The 21938-nt window shown below is 40.5% G+C and overlaps 1 protein-coding gene across 1 annotated transcript in view; it reads right to left on the bottom strand.

Moving 5' to 3' along the window:
• The window catches only part of zgc:109889 (uncharacterized protein LOC553542 homolog), a 35689-nt gene extending 18157 nt beyond the window's left edge, over window positions 1-17532 (bottom strand). Inside the window, 1 exon segment of the mRNA XM_034145523.1 lies at window positions 17341-17532. The gene's annotated coding sequence lies outside the window, so the exon portion shown is untranslated.
• Window positions 17533-21938: the final 4406 nt, after the last annotated feature.

Here is a 21938-nt window from a genome sequence, read left to right as displayed (position 1 = left end):
AACCAAACTGTCTGGTCTGATGAAACCAAAATGGATCTCTTTGGCCTGAATGCCAAGCATCATGTCTGGAGGAAACCAGACCTGGCCAACACCATCCCTACAGTGAAGCATGGTGGTGGCAGCATCATGCTGTGGGGATGTGTTTCAGCTAGGGCTGCTCAATTAATCGTATTTTAATCGCAATTACGATTATGGCTTGCAACGATTACGAAAACAACGTAATCGAAATAAAACGATTATTTTTTTATTATTATTATTTATTTAAAGATTTTTTTTTTTTAATTATTGGTTTTTCAGTTGAATTAAACTTGAAGTTCAGGGTAATCAACTGTTAAAAACATACTGTTCAAAAATAATTTCTCCAATAAATTGAAGTTTTCAAAGTAAATGGATAATCGTTTTTAATAATCGTGATATCAATTATTGACACAAATTATTGAGATTATGATTTTTGCCATAATCGAGCAGCCCTAGTTTCAGCAGCAGGAACTGGGAGACTAGTCAGGATCAAGGGAAAGATGAACGCAGCAATGTACGGAGAGATCCTCCAGCAGGTCTCCCTTGAAAAAGAGGTCAATGATCTCAATGGGATACAACCTGAATAAATAAAGGTTTGAAATGAAATGAAATAATGAAAACCTGCTCCAGAGCGCTCTGGACCTCAGACTGGGGCGAAGGTTCACCTTTCAACAGGACAACGACCCTAAGCACACAGCCACGATAACAAAGGAGTGGCTTCGGGACAAGTCTGTGAATGTCCTTGAGTGCCTCAGCCAGAGCCCAGACTTGAACCCGATTGAATATCTCTGGAGAGATCTGAAAATGTCTGTGCACCGACGCTCTCCATCCAAGCTGATGGAGCGTGAGACGATCTGCAAAAAGTGAAGGGATATGAATACTTTCCGGATGCACTGTAGATCCTGTCAAATGATGTGAAGCCTAGACAAAATGGAGGCTAAATGGCAAAAGTGTATATTTTCTAGTCAATTGAAGCAGATTTCTACCCAGTCCTAAAACCTGCATTTTGATTAAATCATTTTAGAGCACAATAGGGATGCTTGCATCAAAAAGTTTATTATCTAATTTGATAAGAATCAGAATACTTTATCCTAGGGGAATTTAAGTTTGGTTATAGTCACTCTATTTTAGAATGAAAAAAGAAAGGAAATGTCAAATTAAAACTTGCATCCAAACAGCTAACTCTAAGTGGGACACGCTCGTTGATTTTGTGTGTGTGTGTGCTCACTGTTTGCATACGTGCGTGTGGAAGGTGTGTGTTTACGGGTCAGTTCCCTGGAAACGAGCCGTCCTCACGCTCTCTCCCACGCTTCCAATATAATCTCTGGCGCAATGAATACTTCCAGAATGAGAGGAAAACCAAGCCAAGCAAATGGAGGTAAACAAAGACAAATTCAGTAATTGCTGTGTGTGTGTGTGTGTGTGTTCACATGCCCCTTAATGTGTTTGTCCAGACTGAACAACACGTGATAGAAAGTGGCAAGTGTGTCCTCTTTACGTCCCTCCTGCTCTTCCATCCTCTAATGTCTCCTGACATTCAATTACACAAAAATGTCACATACAGTAGTGCCTTGTCTTAAGCATGTTGCCTGAGAGTGTGAGTGTGTGTGAGTGTGTGTATATGAGCCAATATCGACCCCTCCTCCAGCTGCAGTAAATAATCCAACACCCCGACTGTTTAATAAAACATGCACGCTATTTGTCTCCTTTGTGCGACCCCTCTCCACTTTTTCATTCTTCCCGGTGTATTCTCGCTCCATCTCCACCTGCTGTCATTAATAAATCAGTGAGGGGTATCTCAACTCCTCTGTGGGTATTCCCCATCTAAAGTCGGTAAGTGTGTGTGTGTGTGAGGGGGATGTTGGTGCGTGAGCTAGACGCCTGCATTCGTCTGGGTTTGTGATGCAGGTGACACACACACACACACACACACACACACACACACACACACACACACACACACACACACACACACACACACACACACACACACACACACACACACACACACACACACACACACACACACACACACACACACACACACACACACACACACACACACACACACACACACACACACACACACACACACACACACACACACACACACACACACACACACACACACACACACACACACACACACACACACACACACACACACACACACACACACACACACACACACACACACACACACACACCACACACACACACACACACACACACACACACACACACACACACAACACACACACACACACCACACCACACACACACACACACACACACACACACACACACACACAACGCTGTCATGGCAACGCTGAGGAATCCGCTCCGCTTGTTGAAAGTGGCACTCAGGCGCTACACTCTGAAAATGGAGAGACGCAGAGAGAGGGAACGAGAGGAGATGGGAGAGAGGCAAACGGGAGGAGGGGGGAGGCAGGACACCCTCGTGAGAAACTACAACTACCAGCTGTAGAAGTGAAGCGGGTCTCAGGAGGATTTAGTGCCGTCTGACACCTTATACAACACCGCAGCGTTTAGGGAACGGAGACAGCAACACAGGATCTTTTCAGGAACTCAGAAAGTAAAGTTCAGATCAAAGATTTATAACCAGAGGAAACTTTAAAGGACACTGCAGAGAGAAGGAGCAAATCATCTGTCAGAGGCTGTCGCATGTTGAGAAGAGAAGGAAGCATTCTGCAGAGTTTTGTCGCATTGCATTACGTCACTAGTTGGCACATACTATAAGCTAAAGTTAATTAAACAATTTCATCTTCCAACAGCCTTGACGTTGGCAAGTAAAAAAAAAAAATTATTTTACAAGGTGGTTTCTAAGTTTAAAAATGTGCAGACAGTAAGGCAAAGAGATCAATATTACTCTCATATATAACAATTCAGGCCTAGCGATTAGGTGTTTTGTAGATTTCAGATATTTAACCAAAAGCATGTTGAAACAAAAACGTTGATAAGACAAGAGAAGTGATCAAATGCTAATTCATTTCCTGGTTTTAGGACTAATTCAAGCATTAAAGTCCTTATTAAAGTCATAATCAGAAACACAGGAACATGCTAAATGTATGAGATACTAGTAGAGCCTAAACACAACTTTGAGTGAGATTACTATCCAGGAAGTGACATCACAATACGCAGTCCTGCAGTAAAGTCAGCTTAAAGGTCACCTATTATGCAAAATCCACTTTTCATGTCTCTTCTACATCAACATGTGTCCCCTCTTCTTCATGTATCTTCTTCATCAACATGTGTCCCCTCTTCTCCATGTCTCTTCTACATCAACATGTGTCCCCTCTTCTTCATGTCTCTTCTTCATCAACATGTGTCCCCTCTTCTTCATGTATCTTCTTCATCAACATGTGTCCCCTCTTCTCCATGTCTCTTCTACATCAACATGTGTCCCCTCTTCTTCATGTCTCTTCTACATCAACATGTGTCCCCTCTGTGGAAAGAGACTCTGAAAGTTTCAGGAACAAAGATTCTCTCTCTTTTTCTCCTGATCCATTTATATAAAAACCTGTCTGAAAATGAGCTGATCAGATTTTGGCCACTTTGTGATGTCATAACGATTTTTTGGCTTGAGTAACCATTAGCCAATCAGTAACCAAGGTAACCCCCCCACCCACCTTATCACCTGAATCTTCTCCTAGAGCACCATTGAGTTCTTTGTAACCAAATCTCTCTCAGAGGGGCGTGGGGAGGGGCTCCTTATTTTCCTCTAAAGTAACAGACAGAGAATCAGCACTTTGGAAACAGGGCTGAAACAGAGGGGATTATGGGTAATGCTGCAATGATCTGTTTGATGTTTGGAGCCAAACACTTCAGAGATTTGTATATATCTGAGACCTATAATATATTGATGAAAAACAGTATAATAGGGGACCTTTAAATACATTGGTTCTGTTCTGCTGAAGACTTCCAGTGGCTGAGCTATAAATTGACACAACCATTACATCAGAGATCATTTTAGAGATTATTACAGGATCCACTTCCTGACCGCAGGATGCCTTCACAGCACAGATGGCCATGACATCACTCATCGTCTGGGAAACCGTCCAGAGTTCAGCTTTTGGTCACGGCTGTGTGTTACACTCTTCTGAATCTCACTGTTTTGATGGCTGACGGTATATAACGACAGTAATCAGATCAGACTCTGTGCTTCTGATCCAAAGCAGTCTTCGGAAGATGTCGGGCCAAACGTCCAACAGATTGGGACTTACAGCCATCTCCCCGGGGGGGCATGTTGCTAGACTTAGTCTGGTCTGAAACTGTGCACACATGCAGCCGTTAACTATGTTCTCACACCATTATGTCTACTTAATAGTTACATCATCAACAGACCTGTAGAACTGAGTTGCTCCACAATGATTCATGTACAAGCACCACTTTGAACCTTTTGTTTACTCGTAATGTTCTCGGAAAAAAAGAACATTCATCACGAATAAAGCAGCAGTGTGGGCTTACGATGAAGTAGAATTATGTTCCGTCTTTGCATGTGAATTGCTTTACAAATACAGGACTGCGTGTTAGTGAGAGACAGATGGATAAAAGAGATAGTCTTACTTACAGACCTGAACCAAACACATTATTGCTGCAGGCCAATGCTGCGACGTCTGATGGCCATAGACTTAAGTACACACACAGACACACACGCACACACACACACACACAGGTTAGCACCCCCCGCCCCCCCCACCGGTATAATCACAGCTAATTAGCCTTACAGTAACTAATGGAAATGACAAGCACTGATTCTTAAAGCCGATATAACGAGATGATGAAACTGCACTAAGGACCCATTTATATTCCTGCTTATGAGACCGCTAGCAGCATACAGTAAATTAGCATGAAAGCTAATGTGACACGCTGTAAGGTAGCATGTACATGTGCAGCTTATAGGAAACATTAGCTGGTTTGAATGGAGGTTTGTGGAATAAAAGCCTAAAGAGACGATATCTCAAGTTTTTAGGAACAGAAAAAGGAATAAGACGCCTTGTTGTGAATTATCACCTTGCATTTTCTGACTGTGATTTACACATTAAAAAAAATGTAATACAAAGATTCCTAGTCAGAAATAAGATAAATACATCCGATTCATGTCTTGGTCTTTTTTAGACGACGCCACGGTTGCAAATAACGATAATTTACAAACATAATTTTCAATAAAGAACTCAATGTGAAGCACCAGCAGGCTGCTTAAACTAAGAAAGACTTCCATATGTTCAACATGAGTTACCTTTAAAGGGGACCTATCGTGCAAAATGCACTTTTTGATGTCTTTTATACATAAATATGTGTCCCCGGTGTGTCGGGGAACTCACGCAGCATCAGAAAATAAAACCCTCTCTCTTTTCCTCCGTACCCAAATCTCTAAAAACGGGGCTACAATGGAGTTAATCCAGATTTGCGTCCGATATGACGTAATATCTGAAATGTGGACCCACGGCCCTATCAGAAACGTTGCTATCAGAAACAATGCCCGACTGTTTTGGACGTAATATGGTCGGTGTTTACATTAGCATCGCTAACACTCAGAGCTAACCTGTACTGGAGAGCATGTGTGTGAAGAAGCAGGAAATAAAAAGGAACTCACCTTGTGGTATAACCGGCAAGAGAGAAAGCCTTTGAGCTCCATACTGTTTCAGAAAGAATCCTTGATAATCCATGATATGGCGTTTCATCACGGCAGTATTTAGTTTAGACGGTAGCTGCCGGGTCCCGCATGAGCTCAGCCCCCTCCTTTTTTATTTTTTAAAGCTTTATATCAGCAGAATCAGCACTTTTGAAACAGGAAGTGAAATAGAGGGATATGAGGCATGGCTAGAATGGGTGATCTGTTTGGTATTTTGAGCAAAACACTTCAGAGACATGTTTTTTATATATTTCTATATATCTGAGACCTATGCTATTGCCTAGAAATAGCATGATAGGTGACCTTTAAAACATTCTGTCTTTTTTCTTTACATCTGCATTCATAGTGAATCGTATGCCTTTATAAGATAATAAAGTGCTTTAATGTGTTCTTTCTACAACTCTCTGATAGTACGGTAATGTGTAAAGACTAATTAGACGAGGCAGCGTAGCTCATGTGTGAATAAGGAAATGACGCTTATGGATGCTAAGAATAACACTGGAAGGAGAACGTATAATTAAGAGGGTTGGGTCACTGGTTAATGTAAATGCATGAAAGGAAGCAGCACAATGGAGGCTCCTACTGTATGTGCGATGAAACGCCTACTGAAGATTGGCCTATTGTTTTCCATAAAGGAAAACTAAGACATTGAAAAAGAGATCAATGATCTCAATGGGATACAACCTGGATAAATAAAGGTGTGAAATGAAATGAAATGAAATGGATTCAGTTTTTCATTTATGCTAGTTTTAAAGACAACATACTTGGATACAATGCACTGAAAACAGAGGTTTATCGTCTGAATAATGCATATACTGATAGTAGTTGTTAAAAATGTCTTTGTTTGCATGTACAGTATTGCATTTTTTCAAGTGCTGCTGACCATGGATAAATACTTTATTCAACTCCACATATATACACAAATCTGAACATTCCCTTAAAGGGGACCTATCATGCAAAATGCACTTTTGTACGTCTTTTATACATGAATATGTGTCCCCGGTGTTGTAGGGAACTCACCAAGTGTCAGAAAACACAACCCTCTCTATTTTCCTCCATACCCAAATCTCTAAAAAAGGGGCTGCAACGGATCTGATAAAAACTGATCCAGATTTGAACACTGTCCTGACGTCAGGACGGTGGCGCTACGGCTATTGGGCCAACTCCACCAATCAGGAGGAGACAGCCACGGCCATTGCCGTTCGAAAGCGCTGGAGACGCTGTAGTACATATGCCAGGCCTGTAGATGGTGCTGTTCTCAGTGAATCAGCCCAGAGCTAGAAATGGTCAAATTGAGCGAAATGAGGCATGGCTAAAATGCATGATCTGTTTGGTATTTTGAAAAAAAAAAAAGTATAAATATGCCTTATATAGGTATGGTCCTACACTATATTATTCAAATATAGCATGATAGGTCCACTTTAAATGTGGAAGAATTTGGAGATATACGATTGTTTTCATCCCCTTAGATTTACATTTGCCAGACCTGAAAACTATAGCATATTTCAAAACCCACAGTATCAATATTTTCAAGATCTCAACTCTTCTATCACTCGCTGCTTTTCAGGGTCAAGTAAACCTCACTTCTCTGGCACCCTATGGATGAAATAACAAGCAGTTTGAAAATGCATGTAATATATAACATTGAGTGACAGCCGGTGAACGAACAGCTATGAAAACACGAGTGAGACGACGCGGGGAAACGGAGCTGATGTTTTATTCCGACTCAGGATTACTCTACTCTTTTGCTATGCTTGGTCGCACGCCAAATGTAGAATAACAAAAGACATCAGCGAATGAACAAAGCTGATACAAAAGGAATACTTCAATGGTATGAAAATCCCCCTTTTTTCTTATTTTACAAAAGCTGCCTTATTGTGTTTGATGTCAGGAAACCAGACCCATCATTGCAATTTAAAGCGCCACGAATTCAGTTACATCTTCACCCCCAACACGCTGGCCTCCTTTCTCCTAAAACTCCATCTCCCTCACGCCCCCCCCCCCCCCCCCACCCTGCTGCAGCGCCTCTCTTTGATGTCTGTATTTGTTGATGCTCTTGGGTGAGGAGCCATTGTACAAAATGATCACAATTACGATGGCACTTCCCCCTTTTTCTTTTAGCACTAATCCTCCCTAAAAACACATTATGCAAAACGGAGACGAGAGACCTTTTTTTTTACTCTCGCTTCCTCTCCTTATCTTGTTGTTGGAAGAAGCGGCAGTGAGCCGTGTTGTTGTCATGGTTTCTTTGGAAGTATTTTTCATTTTTGGCTGGATAATGAAGCGATCGGAGGAGGACAGAGAGACCAAAGAGAGTTTACATCGAGGCGAGGAAGTCTCAGTCTCTTCATTATCCCCAGTGTGTGTGTGTGTGTGTGTGTGTGTGTGTGTGTGTGTGTGTGTGTGTGTGTGTGTGTGTGTGTGTGTGTGTGTGTGTGTGTGTGTGTGTGTGTGTGTGTGTGTGTGTGTGTGTGTGTGTGTACAGTACCTCTTCACTGAGGGTGAATGCAGATGAAGTGTTATGAAACAGCCACTTTAATGAACGGTGAATAAAACGTGACGCAAAAGAGCCCGAGGCACGGTGACAAACACACGGTAACTCCGTCATCGTCCTGATAGTCAAAAAGGTATTCATTAGTGGCGTTTGTTTTCATCTACTTTGCGTGTTAGACGGGTGGGGTTTACCACAAATAAAGTTCCTACGACCCAATTATCCAGCTTAGGCCTCAATACATTAGGGAATTCAACCAATTCAAGTGATTTGAACACCCGTGTGCTTCTGTATTAGTCTTATATTAAATAACAATCAGTCAATGTTACCCAGCTGTTATGATAGTGAGGAGATTATCTTTCAGTGAGGTGTCGATTCATAAAATCTCCATTTTAACCCGCCTCGCCCTCCTTTGCATAACTTCTCCTTGTTCCAGCTCATTAACTATACTTCATATTAGTGTGCACCGAAGAGTACAAAACTAAATCATTAGGTTATCCATCAAAGAGCATTTACTATCTATAGTCTTCTTATCCCTTTTTGAATGTTATGGTCCAGCAGTAAAGCATTGGTATGCAATCTCCCCTTGATGATGCGTTCAAGGACGGTCTGATTTCTGAGCTGATATGTTCGGGGGAAGAAATTCCACAAACTCTAAAACAAACAAGCCGTGCTGTGACAGATGCCCTTCACATGTAAAGCCAGATAAAGAAGCTAAGTCTACAAGTGGAATGTATTGTTGAACAGAAAGCGAGACATAAATGGGTCGGATTAAGAGATATTGAATATTATCCGCACTAAATCGCTTTTTTTTTTTTAATTCCACTCTGTTAATGTGGTTAGTAAACAGGTCAGGCACAGAATGAATGCAATGTTTCAGGCCCTATTCTGTGTGTGTGTCCGTGTGTGTGTGTTATGAGAACTCTCCCCGTGCCCCTCTGCGACCCCGTCCCTCACAATTAAATGTGTCGACCTCAGCACGATTGCAACAAGTCATCCGGCAGAACCATGTGACCTGGCACACACACACATACACCCACACACACACACACACTTCTAACTGGATGTACTGGTTGACAGTGGGGCACTGGGATGCAGAGAGGCGGCTCACATTAAAGCTGTGATCTGATGTGTCACAGTGTCCCAGTTTCCCTGCTCCCAGTTGACAAAGAAACCAGTAAGAAGCAAAGAGTGTTGGACTGGTTCTTGTCTAAGACTGAAAATAAATAATCTTGTATAATTTGCCTGTTTTACCAAAAATATAAAATGCTAAATGCTTTCCAAGTGAATTTAGCAATTAACATTTATACTCACAATGAGATTCACATAGAGTTTACGTCATTGTATAGCGCATTATTAATCATGTAATAGTACATTCCTGGATTGGGTATTCTAATTCAAAAGGAATGTCTGTTTTTGCTTAAGGCAATGACTAAAACAACGTTATTAATCGCAGTGGCACAGAAATCAAATAAAAAGCCAATATCGCCTAATATCAAACCCCTAGAGATGTTAAAGGGGAGCTGCCACTGTATTAATGGTATGGCAATATCTTTGATGAGAGACATATTGAAGTATATATCGTCAAACTGTCCAACAAGCTGACATGATTGAGGAGAAGTAACTTAATCCCTTGTGATTTAGAGACTAACTACATCCAAGTAAACAATTTCAAGCAAAGAAGTGTTCAAAAACGGCTGCCTCAAAAAAAAAGGCCAATAACAGAAACCACACATTTGCTCGTTTTGTCCGAATGAAATCCTGCAGAGTTGGAGCCGTTCTCCGCTCACAGGAAGTGAGGATTGAAACTTGAGTGAAATCCAAGCTGAGCAGCAGCGAGGGAGGCTCTGACCAGAGGACGGATAGTCTTTCTGCCAAAAGATTTAAGAGTCCTGCGGGTTTGAGGGTCTGTAAGCATCCACTCCACTGAAGTGCAAGTTAGCCCTGACGCTAGCCCTTACCTCTGACCTCCGTGTGGAAAGAGAGATCACACTTTCACCACAGGAATCAATAACGGAAATGTGCTGAAGATGCGGTCGTCCATTTACTTTTCCCTCGTTTTAATCACAGTGGTTAACACAGCTCACACACACACTCAGCACACACACACACGAGTTGGCTAATGCCGGCTTGATAGCTTCCTCCAGGCAAAACCACTGGAAACACCTGCATGTCAACAGCCAATCACTGTCCAAAGCAACTGATCCCGAGAGGCAGCATTATCGACCAAGTCTGCAATGATCCAGGGTTAAAATATAATTGTTTCCAAGTTTCAATAACAAACAAAGACCATTTTTGACTCGAATTTGTACAATTTTTCTGGTAAATTGACATGTTAATGGTTTTTTATTATGATGTTATTTTCTTGTGCCTGTCATCAGTGTAAAATACTCTTTTCAAACTCAACGATCAACAGATAACATTTGACCAGAATTTCTCTAAAAGTGTGGATGTTTGAGGCTCACCTAAACGCTGGCTTGCTAACAAGTGACTAAACAAGATGGCTAAACGTCATCACGCCAACATTAGCCGCCTTTAGATTAGCGGTGGTGACGTGAAGTCATGTGACCGTGCTGCAGTTGTTTGAGGCCTAACGTTAGCTATTTATCCTGCAGAACAAAACGTCTTAGTAACACAAAAGTTTGTTTACCAAAGATCTTATTTTCTTCAATCTGAAATATTTTGGTAGAGGGCGCCCTTGCAATACTATCTTTCAGGTTAGCCTTAAAGTGGACCTATCATGCTATATTTGAATAATATAGTGTAGGACCATACCTATATAAGGCATATTTATACTTTTTTTTTTTCAAAATACCAAACAGATCATGCATTTTAGCCATGCCTCATTTTGCTCAATTTGACAATTTCTAGCTCTGTTTTAGCAAGGGCAGATTCAGTGAGAACAGCACCACCTACAGGCCTGGCATATGTACTACAGCGTCTCCAGCGCTTTCGAACGGCAATGGCCGTGGCTGTCTCCTCCTGATTGGTGGAGTTGGCCCAATAGCCGTAGCGCCACTGTCCTGACGTCAGGACAGTGTTCAAATCTGGATCAGTTTTTATCAGATCCGTTGCAGCCCCTTTTTTAGAGATTTGGGTATGGAGGAAAATAGAAAGGGTTGTGTTTTCTGACACTTGGTGAGTTCCCTGGAACACCGGGGACACATATTCATGTAGAAAAGACGTACAAAAGTGCATTTTGCATGATAGGTCCCCTTTAAAAAATACTTCATCACTCCACCAATCGTTTGGAGCTTGAGGCCGTCGTCCTCGGTTATATAACAGAAGAAGGAAGGATGTTGAGCGACAGGATTTAGTATGTAAGTGTCTTTTAGAAAAAAACAACTCCCACACAGCAGCAATAAATAATACCTTTTGGTACACAACACACAGACAGACACAAAAGGGCACACACACAGCAGCAGATTGAGGTACCAGCTGATCAGTGTCATTGTACGATGTGACCCCCCCCCCCCCACAGACGTGTCGTCAATAGACTGGCCTGGTTTGCACTTCATCCCACAGCGAGAATAAAACAACAAAATCCAGATAGAGCAGCCGGGTCACACGGCCAGGTGGAAAGACGTTGATACTGAACTCAGCCGGGCTGCGTTCCCAGCGGGGCTTCAGAAAATATACATTTCCTGACAGCAGTAACGCAGAACCGTTTCCCCTTCCTGTCTGCACCTGAAGGTCTGTGAGGCGGAAGTCACTTTATGATAAATGGACTCGAGCAGACGCAGATGTAAAAGGAAGGAATAGGAAATGGTGATCGAGTTCAAACACTTGGAATATACAGAAAGATAAGGAAGCACATCACAGAAAGCTTCGTTTAAAGCCGTGTCTTTAACGGTTAAAAGCATGCAATCCAATATGCTTTGGAGATGGTTTCTACATTATTACATTATTATTATTATTATTATTATTATTATACAGTATTTAGCTAAGTTTAGGAGGCCCATTGAATGCTTCCTCTTACATTGCTGATGTTCAGGTGTATATCAGTATGTAGTGTCTCTACTTTAAAGAGTCCTCTCCTGCTGATGTTCAGGTGTATATCAGTATGTAGTGTCTCTACTTTAAAGAGTCCTCTCCTGCTAATGTTCAGGTGTATATCAGTATGTAGTGTCTCTACTTTAAAGAGTCCTCTCCTGCTGATGTTCAGGTGTATATCAGTATGTAGTGTCTCTACTTTAAAGAGTCCTCTCCTGCTGATGTTCAGGTGTATATCAGTATGAAGTGTCTCTACTTTAAAGAGTCCTCTCCTGCTGATGTTCAGGTGAATATCAGTATGTAGTCTCTCTACTTTAAAGAGTCCTCTCCTGCTGATGTTCAGGTGTATATCAGTATGTAGTGTCTCTACTTTAAAGAGTCCTCTCCTGCTGATGTTCAGGTGTATATCAGTATGTAGTGTCTCTACTTTAAAGAGTCCTCTCCTGCTGATGTCCAGGTGTATATCAGTATGTAGTGTCTCTACTTTAAAGAGTCCTCTCCTGCTGATGTTCAGGTGTATATCAGTATGTAGTGTCTCTACTTTAAAGAGTCCTCTCCTGCTGATGTTCAGGTGTATATCAGTATGTAGTGTCTCTACTTTAAAGAGTCCTCTCCTGCTGATGTTCACGTGTATATTAGTATGTAGTGTCTCTACTTTAAAGAGTCCTCTCCTGCTGATGTTCACGTGTATATTAGTATGTAGTGTCTCTACTTTAAAGAGTCCTCTCCTGCTGATGTTCAGGTGTATATCAGTATGTAGTGTCTCTACGTGTCTCCATGCTTTAATGTTCAAAAAGCTCTTTATTTTTCTCATACTGCCTGTGCTGCAGCACCTTTTTTCACCCTCTGTCTGAAACCAGAGCCCAGTCTGCTCTGATTGGTTAGCTGGCCGGCTCTGTTGTGATTGGTCAACCGCTTAGAGATGTCCCGCCCCTTAGTCTATCACATACAATGTGTTGGAGCGCTAGCCAATAGCAGCGTGAGTGTTACATAGTGATGTCCTTATGTAACAGAAGTAAACAAAGGAGGCAAAACAAGACTTTGCTTTTATCACTTTCAAAAACATTTGTAATTTTCTGACCTTTTATGATTCAAGCAATTCATTGATTAATCGAGGCAAGCATTGGTGGATTAATTCATAGTGAAAATAATCCTTTGCTGCCGCATTACATGGATTATAGAGGATCCTGGCTAGCATGATGAAGCTAAGGAAGTGTGTTTTCAGCCCATTCATCACAGCAGAGTATAGGCCATTTTCTATATTTAGCAGCTTTCATTGTAACCATCTTCTATATATAGCTATACTTACTTTTAATGGGAACAGAGAGGAGTATATTGTATGAAAGACTCATGAGGACATCCTATTCAATTTGTCGGATGGTTATTCAAAGCAGCCCCGGAGTGGATCTTAAAGTGCACACATCACTGTGAAGAGGCTGCCGTGTGTCTTCAGAGTTAATTCAAACCATTAGCCCACCATGAGACGTGCTGAACATGTGTCCGAGGCAGAGATCTGTCTGAATACTCCAATCAGATCCCACTTCCTTTCACCTGGAACCCATTATGAATGCAGCAGATCTGGTTCAAAGAGGAACAAACCAGAGGCTCAGTAACAGCACAAGTTCCTGGGGGGGGGGGGGGGGGGGGGTGAATGGGAATAGCGTCCATGCATCTGGAAAACCCATACGCATAATGTGCCTTCTACCCAGAGTGCGGATGACTCCTGAAATACAGATCACTGTGAAAACACAGCGTAAACCTCTGGAATCCTAATCATCCGCTGTGTTTTCGGCAGGAAAGAGTTTGGCCAAGCTAGCCACCTGATAGCTGTAGATTCACGATGAACGTTCTTCTCATTCGAAAAGTTTCCCGAATGAATTGTCTACAGTGGGATGTATGCAACATTAGTTACCTTGAACCCCATTTTGTTACAACTTTCGGTACCACTTTACAATAAGACTACCCTTATAAAGGGTTTACGAATAGTTTGTAATTTATTTGTTAATTAGGTTGTGAACACTTTATAAATCATTAATAAGCTTTTATAAAGACATGAGATAAACAGGGCGACCGGTTGCTTGCCAAATAGTGAGCCCACATTTATCTGTACTGCTAAGTCTTATATTGGCTACCTAGTTTACTTCGTCTTCTTCATCAGCCAGCATCCTTGGTATCTGTTGCTCACTGAGTTCATTCTCGCTAAGTAGCCAATATAAGGCTTAGTCATCTTTTTTAGTCAATATATATATATATATATATATACATATATATATATATATATATATATATATATATATATATATATATATATATATATATATATATATATATATATATATATATATATATATATATATATATATATATATACATATACATATATACACATATATACACATATTCTCTTTTTTTCTCCCTTTCTCACTCATAATAATTATGCCAAAATACAAAAAAAATAAAAATAAAAATAATAATAATAATTCTCAAATGGTCTCTGTCATGTTCAACAGGGGCAAGAAGAAGCTTAAAAAAAACTTTTCTGGTCCTACCCCCTCAAGCATACATTTTCCTTATAAATAAAATATTAGGTGATCGTCATCAGCGACATGTTTGTCTTGTTTGTCTTTGTCTTTTTTTTTTTTTTTGACAAAACAATCAGAAAGAAATTACTTTTACAAGAAATAACAAATGGGATTTCACAGGTCCTGTTCATAACCATTAATGATTTGGCTCCTAAATAATACTTTCAGTTTAGATAGACAATATGTCAGTGCATCAGTACAGTTATTCCACAGACTAACACCTTTTGATGAGATGCAATGAAGTTTGGCATTTGTTCGTGTTCTTGCCAAATAGTGAGCCTGTGATGATGTATGAAAACTACGTTAGAACTGGTTTATAAATGGCTCTTAATGATTTATAAAGTGTTTACAACCTAATTCATAACCTAATTATAAACCCTCTATGAATCCTTTATAAGGGTAGTCTTATTGTAAAGTGGTACCCAACTTTCTCAACAAAACGTCCTTGTGTCTTTAACCCATTAAAAATGCATCAATACTAAGCCGTAGAAGTTTCTGTGCAGGGTAGAAAAGAAACTCCTTTGGGAATAAATGAGAAGTGTGCATTTAGAGTCGCTTAAAAAAAACAGAAAATACCACTTTGTGCCCTCAGCAGAGGATATGCTTTTGTGTACCGCCTTCGCCTTCACTTCTCCTGCTGACATTAAGTTACTGTGTGTGTAAATAGGAGTGTGTGTTGAGCTGCTTCTGTTTGAACGTTTATGCATATTTATTTCAGCCTCCTTTGCCCCCCCTTCCTCTATGAGTTGCTTATGTAAGATATCAGCGCAAGCTTGTCTGAGCAGCACTGTACACACACACACACACACACACACACACACACACACACACAACACACACACACACACACACACACACTACAACACACACACACACACACACACACACACACACACACACACACACACACACACACACACACACACACACACACACACACACACACACACACACACACACACACACACACACACACACACACACACACACACACACACACACACACACACACACACACACACACACACACACACACACACACACACACACACACACACACACACACACACACACACACACACACACACACACACACACCTCTAATCACTGCTAACCAAAGCTTGAGTCTAGACTTGAAAGGACTGTTTGCAGAAATGGAAAGAGTACTTATTGTTATTGGCAGAAAGGTCATTCTCAGTTATAATATTAGTGTTGAGTTAGATTTACTTAGTGGAGTGGTAACATTTGAGAAGTTATACATACAATGACTACCCTGTGGAATCTATTTTAGCCATCTAGAAAGAACGCAAGTGTCACTAAACTCTTCAAACCTCAAAGCAGTCCTACTTGTGACAATATAATATTTCTTAAACATACAAAAATAATGGAACGGTTCTTTAAATAGTTTGTCTGGAAACTGAGAAATGTGTAGGAAATCATTAGTGCGAAACATACATTGTGCAACAACAGCTTTGATTTTAACCCCCCTTTTGCTGATCATTTGGGGTAATTGATGGATTATTTGGTTTCCACAATCTCCCATAGTCTTAGGCAAATTTAAACGTGCCTGTTTTGTCTGATCAGTGATCCAAACCCTGAAGATATTGAGTTAACATTACTATTAAAACAGAGAATGTAGGCAAATGCTCACAAATGAAATAACTAAATAAGGCTTATTGAGCTTGAAAAGACTTCAACATTGACTGATTAAATATGACAAATTCCCACAATGATAATGATTACATTGCTAATACACAGCTGCATTAAATACCAGGATGTCTTGAAATATTGGATTAGAAATTCAGTGCTTGATATCTCGATTTCCCCCCCTACATTTTAGGCCTCTGTACCAGTTGAACTTGGATTTTTTAATCATAAAACATCAACTATATGTAGGTATAATGATTGGAGCATAAACCAAACACTAACTGAATTCAGATTAGAGCAGAGGACAGAGATTCAACTAGCAGAGGTGAGCAACAGGAGCTGCATCGAGAGCAGCAACAGCAGAATTAGCCATGATAGAAAGATGGGCAAGGGCCTACTATCACTTATCCAAGATCAAAAAGAATACATAGATTTCATAAGATTTGATGCATTTTGATACATATAGATATACCAATAGTGTTGTTAACATAGAATAAGGTGCACGTAATCACACATCTCATATATCTAAACCAAACCCATGCTATTTGAGCAGTGCACAGGCAGACAGAATGGATCACACACTAATCCTCCACACACCTCCCTTATAAGCCCCACTGCTCTCTTTTCTAGTCGACATGCATCCAAAAAAGCTCGTTCCCGATGACACATACAACCAGCTGGTGACATTTTGTTACCAGAGAGAGAGACACACCTGACCAGTGCGTTGGAAAAGCACGGTCACGATAAAAATGGAGAAGGAGCATTGGAGCTGCAGAGACATGGGCGCTAATTAGTAATCATGAAGCTCTCCATTAGTGAGGATGCATTGGACAATTCTGCATGTGTGTGCGCGACGCAACAACAATAACAAACGTCCCTCCATGAAAGAAGGCATGTGGCCACACCATAGCTGTCACATGCAACGCGGATTTTTAAAATCCAATCAGTCTTACCTGGCTGCAGTCTCTTCTTCTTCTTCTTGTCTATTTAAATGGTTCAATCCGATGCTTCTCTGCTGCTCTGCATCTCATTTCGGTTCGCCCATGTTTGCAGCTCGATGGATGGAGGAGGAGGAGGAGGAGGAAGAGGAGCCTGTGAAGTGAGGAAATGTGGGTCCCTGTTGGCGACCCAGCTGCGTGGACAGGATTTATGTCGTTTCCAAGGCAGCGTCCGTCGACCTGACGAGCGTCAAGCTGCAGCCTGTAGTGGAGAACAGACCACTTCCGGTTTCACATTTCAAACTAAAAGTCGCAATTAAAGTTACCAAACAAGGGGAAAATATACTAAGAAAGAGGAACCTGTAATTTATTCCTGAATCTTTTTAGAAATCAGCTATTTAATCATTTTAACTTGAATTTAAAATGCTTGAGTTAATAAGTTAATTATATTCAGCTGGATGCCAATATACATTACACGTGAAATGCTTATCTGTATTGTATTGGTTCATTAACACATGTAATAAAAGATAACACAAGACTATAGAACAATATCAATATTGTTAACAGAGGTTAATGCAAAAGACGTGCATGTCTCAATTTCTTCACAGCACCTTTTGTGCATAGCCTATACAGTAGCATGGGTATTCAAATTAAATTAAACATTTTTAAAGAAAGATCTAGCTGCTAAATGTTGCACAAATATGAATGCCTAAGCTATACAGTTTAGGTGGTCTTTAATTATGTATTCAATACAATTACTGAGTTTTTCCACGATGCCTAATGCAAAAAAAAATAAGAAAACATTTGATAGCAGTGGATAAACGTTGACATATGCAAAAGCACACTATGACAAAACGTTCTTGTCTTTTGAGGCCATTTCTAACCTATGAACGTCACAGATTAATGCTTTTGTCAAGAGTCATTTACAGCTTGCACATGTTTGTATGTTGGTACTAGTGTTGTTAATTTGAAGGTGAACAGGTGAAGCTAATTAGCCTGACCACCACATGGTAGCTAAAACCAATGCTAAGACTACAAGTCGCGTCTCTGCAAAGAACAGTCATTCTGTACATTAATACATAGGCAGACTTGTACATTAGTGCAACAATACTCAAGAGTGACTTTATGTTGAATATTTAAAGGTTTAACTGCTCGTATTTCAAGTGGTTCCTCGCGCTAGCTTGACGCAGCTCTAACGGATTTGGGAGATGCAGCAAATCGGTGTGTAGGCGCGTGCGTATCCGAAGCCTCGCGAGTGTTTCCGGAGATTCACGAGGACACCGCCCACTTTGTGGAGGCTGCTGCGAGACTACAGAATACACACACCACTCTCCATGTAAACACGTGGGGGCCATAGCGTCGTTTCTCTTTAAAAAATGACGTAATGCCAAACACAGATACACCAGCTTATTCACTGGCGTCATTCCACCTGTATGCGCACATGCTAAATAGACAAAGATACAGGAACAACAACATTATTTTCTTAACTGTGGATGTATAATCTTTCAATTAAACACATCCATTTTAAAAAGTATGCATTTTACGATGTGTGGAACTGTAATGGAACATTATTAAAAACATTATATTGCACTCTTGGTTGAAAAGCAATTGGTCGACATACAGTATGCAATACTCACTTGTATTCTCACCTGTCACTATTGCAGATGTATAATCCTATAAATTACCAACATCTAAGGCACATTTTAAGTCTAGACTACTGTTACTAAAATGTACAGTATTAAGTAGTTGTTGACATGGATGGAGATAACAGACCGATTTCTCCAATGTCATATTAATCTCTTTGACACGTAATTTAAACAGCATCTTAAGGTTGCATTTTTAAATTATTAGTCTAGTCTATACTATTATTTACAGTAAATTAATTGTTGTGGACTTGGATCTAGGCTCCTCTTAACGCCTAATAACCCAACCCTGACCAGTTAGATAACAGACACCTTGTTGGTCTAATAACAGTTTGTGAAAAGATATAACTGCATTCATTTAGTGATTAAAACCAGTATAAAGTGCGTTGCAGACTTAAGACGTAACCTGCTATTCCCCATCTCCACCACTGAGTGTCGCTGTTGCCTTGAGTTTGAGACAGAATCTCCTGCAGGTGTTTGGCTCCTCGGTCGCTGTCCCTGGTGCTGAATCCATTTAGACACCACTGCAAGCTGACGTATGGAAAGAAAACGCCCTGATATTGAAATATAGGCTGCTAAAAAACCCTTTAATATCAAAGAAACAGTCGAAGTGAGTTTCTAACATGTGGCACAATCACTCTATGTTGTTAGCACACCTGGTTAAGATGTGTGAGTTTCACAGCACAAGATCTCTGTTTGTGAAATGTGCAAATAGTGATTTATGACCTTTATCAACCTCCATTTGAAACCTGTTGGAACAGCAGCAACACAGAAGAATTGTGCCACAGTCCTGTTGAGGAATCAAGTATTCCAAACAAACTAGAGTGTGCATGGTATAGGCTTTGAGCTGCAGACAAGTTTCACAAATGTAGCTTCTTACCTTGTTTACAGCACCATCAGTCAGTGTTGAACAGATGGAAATGCATGTGGGTTTGTAGCCTCTTTAAAATGCAATAAAGGAGGTGTAATTTCTTCTTCTGCTGAAGTAATCACTGCTCATTTACAGCTCGGCACCGATCGATTTTATGGTCATTTTGTGCAATTAAACAACAGCGACCTGCATCCAACTGAGCGTCTCATAGGTAGGAAACAGGAAACGATGCCTAATTCTTCCAGCGTGTGGAGAGCGAATATATCAGGAGGGTTTCTGCTCAGGAGAGCTCTGAAACACAGCCAAGGCTGAGGGTTTAATAATCTCTGTCGGCTGCATTGTGAAGCACTTTGTAAAAGCTCTCACTGATTGGCAGAATATAATACATATTAATAGAGAGGAGTGACAGCACCAACATACTATTATTATTAAATCCCTCACATTTCACAGCTAGTTTCAGAGCTTTGTCATCAAATCTGAGACTCAGAATGAAAAGGACCGTGGTGTGAATGTTGATAATACCCTGACATTTAGTGACCATATCCATCGGGCAGCCAACAAAGCGAATGGTATCCTAGCAACGATCCGCAGATCATACACTCTCTCTGTTCTCTGTGCTGGCTTTTAAAAAAATCTAAGCTCCAAACTTATATTATTAATTTATTTTAGATATATTAAGGAGAGTCTAGTCGACTGGAGACTTCAAGACGCGGCTTAAAGCAACGTTTAAAACATTAGCCATGTGGTTAGTGTACAAATAAGACAATTGTCCACACATTAGAATAATATTTTAATAAATAAATAGCAGCATCACACAGAAAAAAGGAAATATACATTGTGTGTATGATGGCATTGTATAAACTCAAAACGTGTCGTAGACAAACATTCACAATTAAAATGGTATAAAAAAAACAGCCACTGCATAACAGAAGAAGGTTCAACACTAACCCACAGCGGCGGATCAAACAAGAGCGAGACAAACCAGAGAACCGGGGTGTGTGTGTGTGTATGTGTATGTGTGTGTGTGTGTGTGTGTGTGTATGTGTGTGTGTGTGTGTGTGTGTGTGTGTGTGTGTGTGTGAAAGGTGCTTTAGACGTGTTGGGTTTGCCAAACTCTTGAACAACCTGCAGCTCTGGCTTTTCTCGGAGACGGTTACTGACAGAGTTTCATGTTTGGGAGGATTGGAGAGACAGCTGCTGGGATAACAGATGGTCTGTAGTATCTGAAGATTTCTCACAATTGGTAGAAAAAGTTGGCCTTATCAAAAGTTCCTCCTTTGATTCTCTTACATTCTTTGACATTGCCAGGAGGCATATGTTGTGGTTGAGTTTTTGCAATTTGCTGCTACTTCCAAATGTATTACCTTCCAAATTGACTGAGTTTGATGAACAGATTGATACCACTCTCATGTCTGTACAGTAAACAAGAGCAGTTAATTAGCCTAGCTTAGCATTAAGCAAGGTAACAAGGGTAATCAGTTAGCTTGGTTCTGTCCAACAAAAAATTGATATTCCCCAAAGCTCCCCCACAGCCCACTAATAAACATCTTAAATCGTATTTCATTTGTAAAAAAACTAACAAAATGCAGTTTTATAGAACATACAAATGGTTCCAGTGAAAGACTCTCAATACAACCATAACTTGAATGCGGACTAGTCAAATAGGAAACAACATGTTATATTGATTATCTCATATATTTTATTGTATCTTTTAGTTTAACTTTGGACAGAACCATGCTAGCTTTCCCCTCTGCTACCAGTGATTATGCTAAGCTAGGCTAACGTTCCCCAACCTTTTTCAATATTGTGATAAAAAAGCTTTTCTCTGTGGATTTTCTTTCTCTCAAGCGTGTGCATACTGTATGCTCTGCTTGTTTGAGCGGTAAACATCATACTGACATTTTCTGAAGCAGTTCTTGCACAACACATTGCTGCCTGAAAAACAAGAAATAGTCAGAGAGAGGGAACAAGACCCAAAATCAGCCCTCCTGAAATGTATCAAAGTGGAACTCTGTCAATAATCGCCTCCATACACACCAGTCCTGGATCAAATCACACGTTGAAATCCCTCCAGACACTTTGTCCCAGTGATTGCTTTC

This window comes from Trematomus bernacchii, unplaced genomic scaffold, assembly GCF_902827165.1.
Source record: "Trematomus bernacchii unplaced genomic scaffold, fTreBer1.1, whole genome shotgun sequence".
Taxonomy (NCBI): domain Eukaryota; kingdom Metazoa; phylum Chordata; class Actinopteri; order Perciformes; family Nototheniidae; genus Trematomus; species Trematomus bernacchii.
The sequence above is the reverse complement of the archived record's forward strand: the minus strand, read 5'-3'. Positions and strand labels throughout refer to the sequence as shown.